The following is a 9,690-nucleotide window of genomic DNA, read 5'->3' on the forward strand; positions in this document are numbered from 1 at the left end:
AACAGGCAGCTTTTAAACTAGAAATATGACTTAAAATTATTCCCTTTGTCGTTGGTGTAGGAATCTGTTCTCCACATCTCCCCCCACCAACCCTTCACTATACAATTGGTACGCACATCAAAAAAAACTTGCAAAAACTTAACCAATCTCTGAACAGTCCATAAATTTTGGCTTCAACTCATCAAAATGGTGAGATTTCTAAGAACACTTTATTTTAAGAAAAATCTTTTCCAGGGAGCACTACAATCCTTCTTTCTCTGAAGATGAACATTTAGCTTCTAAGAGATTGCAAACACTATTTGGTTGATGGAAATTCTATACTTCTATACAATATGTTAAAGTTGATGCTTGTCCTAAACGGAATCAACTGAACTATGTCCAAATCAAATATTTCCTGTCACAGCCAATTGGCTGCTGAAACAAGCTGTATTTACATAGGACCTTTAATTAAATAAATCATCTTGACACATTTGGATAAGTACATGAATGGGAAAGGTTTGGAGGTATATGTGCCAGATGAGGACAGGTGGGACCAGTTTAGTTTGGAATTATGTTCAGCATGGATTGGTTGGACCAAAGGGTCTGTTTCCATTCTGTATGACTTTATGGCTCTATAAAAGGGAAGGTAGTGATATAGTAGTGGTGGTGCTACTCACTTAGTAATCCAGTAACCTCAGGCCAAAGTCCTAGTGATATGTGTTTGAATCCCAGTAGATTGTGAAGGTTGAATTCTACAAAATCTTAATAAGGAGTTGGCCCAATGGTGACTGCTATCAATTGTTGTTTAAAAAGCTGATAGAGATAACACAGTGTGGAGCTGGAGGAGCGCAGCAGGCCAGGCAACATCAGAGGAGCAGGAAAGTTGACATTTTGGGTCAGGATCCTTCTTCAGAAAAGGGGAAAGGTTTCTGAAATGTAAACCTGCTCCTCTGATGCTGCCTGGCCTGCTGTGTTCCTTCAGCTCCACACTGTGTTATCTCTGACTCCAGCATTGGCAGTTCTTACTATCTCTTGTTTAAAAAGCTATTGGGTTCACTAATCTCCTTTAGGGAGGGCAATCTGACTTCAGATCCACAGCAATTTTGTTGACTCTAGGCAATTACAGATGAGCCTAGCCAATGACACCCATCAATGAATTACAATAATTGACACTGAATCATTACAAAGGTGTGGCGTTATGGTGCATTTTAAGGGAGGGGAGAGAGTGTGATAGAGAGACATCAAGCTTTGGAATGGAAACTATAGAGTTTAGGGCATAGTAAGCTGCAAGCAGGGCCAATAAGGAAAAGGAAATGCAAATGTACAGAAGCAAAGAATTGGAGGAGCACACAGTTTCTGGTCTTGAGGAGACTACAGAGTTAAGGAGGTGTTTAATCCCTGGAGAGGTTTGTACACAGGTGAAATAGTTTTATAAGCAAGATAAAATGGACCAGCAACCAATATATACAATTTCACAACCTTCCCTTATATATCAGAGGCTGGGAATTCTACAGTGCATAACTCACCTTCTGATTATCCAAAACCTGTCCACTATCTACAAGGCACAAGTCAGGAGTGTGATGGAATACTCCCCACTTACCTGGCTGAGCACAGCTCCAACAACACTCAAGAAGCTTGACACCATCCAGGACAAAGCACCCACTTGATTTGCATGTCAACCATCACTTTAGATACTCACTCCTTCATCGGTGATGCAACGTATACCATTTACTGTAGCAACATTGACAAGGTTCTCTCAAATTCAGCTACGAAACCCAGGGAGAAAGACAAGTAAGGCACACAGGTGGAAACACCATCAACTGCAAGTTTCCACTGCAAGTCAGTGATGCCACATGAAGGAGTTATGGAAAAAAGTCTTCACTTTAACCCTTTTGCAAAGCACCCCAGATGAATCAAGGATCTGGAGTCTAATCTCAACCCCAAAGACTCTTATTGAGAAAAAGCTTGTAAAGGAACACAATGATCTTTATCTTCCTCAAATAGTTTTTTTTAGCTTTCTTTGTACTATGACTATAAAGGAATTTTCTGGAATATCAGCCAGTATAAGTGATTTTTAAGAAATGGTGTTCCCCTTTCTCAAGGAAATGTACCATCTTTTGTTCTCGGAAAGAACACACTGCCACTCCTTAGCAATCAGAAAGATAAGGAAAGAAACATAGGAACAGGAGGTCATTCATTCAGTTGAAACTCATGACTTTAAGGCCCCAACTTTACTGACACAAGAAGACCTTAATCTGCTCTAATGTCACTCTACCAGCAGCTTGATCCAAATTCATTCCTTTGCAACGTCCATTTATCAGATTTGTCTCAAATCACTCACACTTCCAGACCTTTGTCGTAACTCTCTTTCTTTCACTGGAGTGGTGAAGGATCTTCCCAATTCTCTACATTCCAGCCTGTCAGTGCAAAATAGGTAGAGATCACAGGACGATTCTGTGGAGTGGAATCACTTGTGATTAGATCCTGCCTCACTCAAATCCCTCCAATGTCCACCTGACCTCAATGTTAAATGTTATTCTGTGAATCACTTTTCTCTGTCGCAAATATTAAAGTATTATAGTATGCTAACTGTTAGCTCAGTGCTCCATCATTCTAAGATAATTTACACTAAATTAAATATGCTCAGTTTTCTGGTTTGTTCAAGAATGTATTGTTCCAAAAAAGCTCGCATGAATGTGCTCAAGATTTTCTCTGCCTCTGTAGTTCAAGTTGTTTAACTTCCTATTGTTTGGGTGAAAATTAATATCTCCAATTATAAATTCTCCACATGAAGCCTTGCAGATTTCTGTGTCTGTGTATCCTGCTTCCTCAATCTGCTATGACTATTCCCAATAATATCTTGCATCCCTTTCTGCTTCCCAACTCCACCCAGACAAGTTCTATGACCTGCTTATCTTTGTAAATTTCTTTTTTGATGAGACAGATCTGGAATACTTCTATAGAGGTCCCAAGTTCCCAGGTTGGAGATGTTTCTGTGTAAGAATGACAGTACAGTAAAGGAAATAGCATTGGCTATCTTTATTAACTCATAAGTTAGTGACATGTTATGTTATTGTAATGTTTAAACATCAAGATTTTAGGGCAAGGACATGATATTCTATTCTGAACAGGAGATTGGGTTAATGATAAGGTATTAACAACATTGGGCATGGGCACCATGTCCCACCCTGTGCTTTGAAGAACTTTTGAAAACCGTGCCCTGTTGAGTATGTCTCCAGCTCATTAACACACCCAGTCTCTACGCACCCCAACCCACCTTCCCTCCTTCCCATCCACTTCTGTCTCTCAGCCCCAGCTTCCAACTCCCTCGCCAGGAAGGGGAGAGTTTCCAAAACCAGAGTCAGTCAGTGGAAGTGTCACATTAGCTCCTGTTGGCAGTGAGGGAGGAACATGTTGTTTCCAGTTATGGGGGGGATGGTGGGATTGGAAAGGACAGTGATCTCGTTCCAGAAATGAAGAATGATTATGTTATAACCCCTCCCATTGGATTTAAGGTGGGGATATCTGTCACTCTTTACCACTGGAGCCTGAGGAGCAGCCTGTTCACCCAGCCCACTTCCTTCTAACACCCGGTGAGTCAGTACGAATATCCCGATCTGTAACTGGGCAGTAGCTTAGGAAAGGAAACCTGCAGTTGTTGACTTGCTCGCCGAGCTGGTAAGTTTGTTCGCAAATGTTTCGTCACCCTGCTCGGTAACGTCATCAGTGTGCCTCTGGTGAAGCTTTGGCATTCCGTCCTGCTTGCTATTTATGTGTCTTGGTTTTTTTGGGTTGGTGGCATCACTTCTAGGTTTGTTTCTTAGTGGTTAGTATGTGGGGTCCAGCTCTACATGTTTGTGAATGGAGTTCCAGTTTGAGTGCCAGGCCACTCAGCACAGCACAGGGATTCCTGAAAAGCATAGTCTCTTAAAGGAAAGATACATTTATCATAGCTAGTTCTCTCAATCTTTGAATCCGAAGTGATAAGTTCTAAGCCTGTCCCACAGCCTTGAGTACAAACTCGAGACTGGCATTTCCTGGTGCTATGCTAAGGGAGTACAGCATTATCAGAGGCGCTGACGTATGAATGAAATGTTAAAGTGAGCCCCTGTCTGCTTTCCCAAGTGGATGGCAAATATCCTGTGGCCTCGGGTTTGAAGATGACCAGGATAGTCATCTATGGTGCTCCAGGTTGAATCCTTTTCCCTTAACTAACCACCAAAACAATAACACAATCCATTCTTTATAACATTGCTGCTTGTAAGAGCTTATTGTTTGCATATTGATTGCCAAGGTTCCAAAATTGCAGTAATGAATTAGCATCAAATATTGGTTTGAATGCAGTTTGAGATGACTAAACATGTGAGTGGCACTATATGAGTGCAGATCTCTCCCTGTGTTTCAATGTTCCAGAGGAGCAGATGGGGGCCATTGAAACTGTGGAAGGGGAGAAGTGGGGGGACAGATACCCAGGTAGAGAGAAGTGGCTAAGTGCCCAGGTACCACTCTCCCATTAGGTGTGCCTGAGAGATCTTCAGCCAAGGGGATATTTTCTGATCTCTCCTGATTTGTAAAAGAGTGTCGAATCCCCATGAGTTAAATTGTTTAAAATCAAGCCGAGGTTAACAACTTCAAGCTTACGGAGCACCCTTTCCTGAGCATAGACTCCTAAAGACTCAAATCAATTTAATCAGTTTAATATTTATTACACATGAGCAACCCAACACATTAACCCAATATTAATGGGAAGGTTCATTTCTATAAACATTACTGGATGGAAGGCACTTAGTAAATAGGATGAGAACAGGGGCACCAATCGTTATACCATAAGGAATGATGTCTATTTCGGGAACGACTGCCACTGCCTCAGGAAATAACCAAGTGCTTTTGTACTTTGTAAAGTGTAGCTTTAGATTACATGCAATGCCATCAGTGTTCCCAGTCAGAATGGAAATTGTTGAGTAATTCCACTCACTGGCACACAACGCTGTTAGTTGTTATTACTTTATGGTTATTAATTGCACTTTGTAACTTTCCTCCACTCACCATGTATTGCTGGAAAAATCACCTTGCTATTGTTGCTGTCATTTGAGAGATACACTTGATGTGAATTCTTTTTAAAGCGAACCCATTGACTGGAGGGAGCAGATGGTGGAATTTAGATTCAATAAAATTCTGGAATTAAGAGTCCAATGAAGTGCTTAATCAACTTGCAGTGCTGTATGTTTTGAGTTTAATTTTCTTGGGTTTCGACTCCAGCAACCCCCCCACCCCTTCCTCTAAAGAAAGATGTTCTATCTCTTAGAGCTACCAGCTAAGTATTGGGGGTTGGGTAGCTCAGTTGGCCGGACAGGTAGTTTATGATTCAGAGTGATACTAACAGAGTGGGTTCAATTCCTGCACCAGCTGAGGTTACCATAGAGGCCTCTCCTGTTGCTCTCTCTGAAATGAGGGAGCAGCTCTATGGTCCTCAGGGACTATGGCAACTTTACCTTTTACTGAATATATGATTTTGCTGTCCACCCTGAGTGCTGCTCTAACTCCCAGGCCCACCCAGCCCCGTACACATTAGCTGGCCTAATGGTATCCCTGCTGCTTGGTTGGAATTGAAAATGGATTTATTTATTGGTTATTGTAGGTTCGATGGATGGTGATCTCATTGATGACATCCGATGTACTAAGTATATAGCAACAATGGAAAATGGAATAGAGACCTGGTATGTTGAACGCTCAGTTTGCATTTACTCCCTCAATAATTGGTGTTGGCAATTCAATATTAGTCACAAAAAAATGGTTAAAGTGGAACCCCAAGGTGAAGGACCAGCCTCATATTGCAAGATACTATCGTGGGATAAAGAAAATACAAGGAAAACCTGTTAGACCAGAAAATTGGTGGCCTTTACATTCAATGTTAAAAGCTGAAGATGAGAGAAGAGAGCAGGGTGATGAGGAGCTCTAAGAATAGCCCTTTCTTCCCATTTCCAATTGTTGTATAACTAGTCAATGGAAGTGACCAATAACATGAAAAAAAAAACAAAAGTTCACGCACCCAATGATCCTGTCCTTCAGTTTCACTTGCAAGCATATTACTATGCCATGGTTTCAAATTCAGTAAAAAAATACTTGGGACATTATTACTTTTTCTCTTCCTTATTTTTTCATGGAAGGTGGGTGTTGCTGGCATGCCCTGCACTTATTGTCCATCCCTAATGGCCCTTTGATAAGGTGGGGGGCTGTAGGTGTACCCACAGAGCTGTTAGAGATGGAGGTTCCAGGACACTAAGGGAAAGGCAAGGTTGTTCCATGTTACGATAACATGTGACAAGGAGGAGATCTTACAAGCGGCATTGTTGATGCCTTTTTGTCAAATGTGACATTATACCGTCCTCTTGTGTGGATGCAAATCATTCTGAAGCACAACTGAAAAGTTCAAAAATTCATGAAAGTCAATAAGCCATTTGTTTCATTCCTGTTTGCAAGGATCTGCTTGATGTGGGTTGATGGCCATTTGGCGCCAATGGTCTTTGCTGATGTTGTTCCTTCACTCTCTCTTTTCACTTCACCATATGGTGTGGCTGGGGAAACTCACCGAGATAAATTGATTGAGTTTCTTGGAGAAGTAACAAAGAGGATTGATGAGGGCAAAGCGTTCAACAAAGTTCCTCAGAATAGATTGGGTAGCAAGGTTAAGTCACATGGAATATAGGGAGAACTAGCCATTTGGATACAGAACTGGCTTGAATGTAGTATACAGAGGGTGGTGGTGGAGGGTTGCATTTAAGACTGGAGACCTGCGACCAGTGGAGTGCCACAGGATTGGTGCTGGGTCCACTGCATTACGTCATTTATATAAATGATTTAGACGTGAACATAGGAGACATATTTAGTAAGTTTGCAGATGACATCAGCACTGGAGGTGTATTGGACAGCGTAGAAGGTTACCTCAGACTACAACGGGATTTTGTTCAGATGAGCCAATGGGCTGAGGATTGGCAGATGGAGTTTAATTTAGATAGATGTGAGGTGTCGCATGTTGGGAAGGCAAATCAGCGCAGGACTTATACACTTAATGGTAAGGTCCTGGGGAGTGTTTCTGAACAAAGAGACCTTGAAGTGCAGATTCATAGACCCTTGAAAGTGAAGTCGCAGGCAGACAGGGTAGTGAAGAAGGCATTTGGTATGCTGCCTTTATTAGTCAGTGCATTGAGTATAGGAGTTGGGAGGTCATGTTGCAGCTGTATAGGATGTTGGCTCAGACACTTTTGGAGTTTTGCGTGCAATTCTGGTCTCCCTGCTACAGGAAGGATGTTGTGAAACTTGGAAGGGTTGAGAAAAGATTTACAAGGATGTCACCAGGGTTGGAGGGCTTGAGCTACAGGGAGAGGCTGAATAGGCTGGGGCTAGAGGCTGAATAGGCTGGGGCTAATTTCCCTGCAGCGTCGGAAGCTGAAGGGTGACCTTATAGAGGCTTATAAAATCATGAGGGGCTTGGATTGGGTAAATAGACAAGGTCTTTTCCCCGGGTGGGGGTGTCCAAAGCTAGAGGGCATAGGTTTAAGGTGAGGAGGGAAAGATTTAAAAGGGACTTAAGGGGCAACTTTTTCATGCAGAGGGTGGTGCATGTATGGAATGAGCTGTCAGAGGAAATGGTGGAGGCCGGTACAATTATAACATTTAAAAGGCATCTAGATAGGTACATGAATAAGAAGGGTTTAGAGGGATATGGGCCAAATGTTGTCAAATGGGACTAGATTTATGGAGGATATCTGGTCAGCCATTGATGAGTTGGACCGAAAGGTCTGTTTCTGGGCTGTACAGCTCCATGACTCTATGACTATATATCTTTAAGATTGATTGTAGAGGATGAAATAAAACAATCCACTGACCTGTTAAGACCATAAGAGCAGAAGGAGACCATTCAGACCATCGAGTCTGCTCAACCAATGAGAACATGGCTGAGCTGATAATCCTCAACTTCACTTTTCCTGCCTTTTCCCTGAAACCCCTGATTCCTTTCCTGAGCAAAAATCTATCTCCACCTTGAATGTAAATTTGAGATCAGCACGGAAACCTCTCTTCAAGAATTCGCTGTTAACCTCACAATTTAAAACGATATAGGTTCCTCTCAGACAGTGTGTTGGTAAGGGACAGAGTCCCTGAGAAGCTCTGCTAACTTGCTCCAACTTCACACCAATTCCCTTCAGTGCTTCACTTCTGCTTCTGCAATGCACTCAGCTTCCGTTTTACGGATTGTTATTTTCACAATGGTACCTACAATTATTTGGAAATAAATCGACAGAAACAATGGAATCTAAACAATCAGCATTGATATATCTTAATTCATGTCCATTAATAATTATTCATGATTGCGTCACTGTTCATGATGACATGTAATATTAACTACAGACTTATGTGCACTAACCACCCCATTCAGACTGGCTCTGAAGGACATTACCCTATCAGGTTACAACCCACATAAAGGTGCAGTTACATTCCACTTAAAAGTGCAGTCATACATAACGCGCTACATACACTGTTTCATTTAACAAGGCAAGCATTCCACCTAAAGGTGCAGTCATGGGTAACGTGCTGAGTACACAGATCCACTTAACAAGATCACATAAATATTAGAGGATAAAATATTTTTACACTTCTGTACTAAGAGTAGTGCTTTTCAAATTAAAACCTACCCTTGAATAGATGCAATACCCAACCCCTTACTCTCAATCCCTCTCCAGCCAGCATGGCTCCAAGAATCATTCAAAGATGACAATTGGATTAGCCCGCTTCTTTAAAAGTAAAATGGCACTTCCTTGCAGACTTTCTGGTACTAGATTAAACATTTTATGATTTATAGGTGACTGGATTTACCTTGCCCCAAGTTTTTATTCAATGCTGTGTATATAAGCAACATTTAACCGACTAATAAAACTAACAGCGCCATGTCCAGAGCCTTGCGACTTTGAATGGATGAAGGTACAAATGATATTGACAGTGCTACTATAACAGACGTGACCGTGAAACTGAATGAATGACTGAGCAATAGTAAACAGAACGCACAGTTGGATGCGACTGTGAAACTGAATGAATAGGCGACAGTAAATAAAAGTCATAGACAGAGACCATTGATAGAAATCCAAGCTTTTACTTAAAACACAGATACATTTTTAACAACAATCTAACTTTGGAAATAACAGGACTAACACCTTTTGAATGATGGAAAGACAAACCGGATAGACACTCTAATCTCATTAGAATAACAGCTAACACTTTAGTATGTGTTTAAACCATCTCCAATTTCCTGCAGGACAGTTTTCTGTACAATAGCCATTACTTAGCACTCAAGTGTTAGAATGTTGATGCATGCACAAACTATGTATAAAAGAGGCTACAGAGATAGTAGGAACTGCCAATGCTGGAGAATCTGAGATAACAAGGTGTAGAGCTGGATGAACGCAGCAGGCCAAGCAGCACCAGAGGAGCAGGAAAGCTGACGTTTTGGGCCTAGACCCTTTTTCAGCTTTCCTGCTCCTCTGATGCTGCTTGGCCTGCTGTGTTCCTCCAGCTCGACACTTTGTTATCTCTATCAAAGAGGCTACTTTTGAGCGATGATTTTGGGATTCTATTTTTGCCTCACATTGTGCTGCTGTGAATGTACAATAAAGAGGCTATTTTCGCCACTCACTGAACTCAGTCATCTGGTTCTTTGAA

This window comes from Rhincodon typus, chromosome 11 (genome assembly GCF_021869965.1).
Source record: "Rhincodon typus isolate 14 chromosome 11, sRhiTyp1.1, whole genome shotgun sequence".
Classification (NCBI taxonomy): Eukaryota; Metazoa; Chordata; class Chondrichthyes; order Orectolobiformes; family Rhincodontidae; genus Rhincodon; species Rhincodon typus.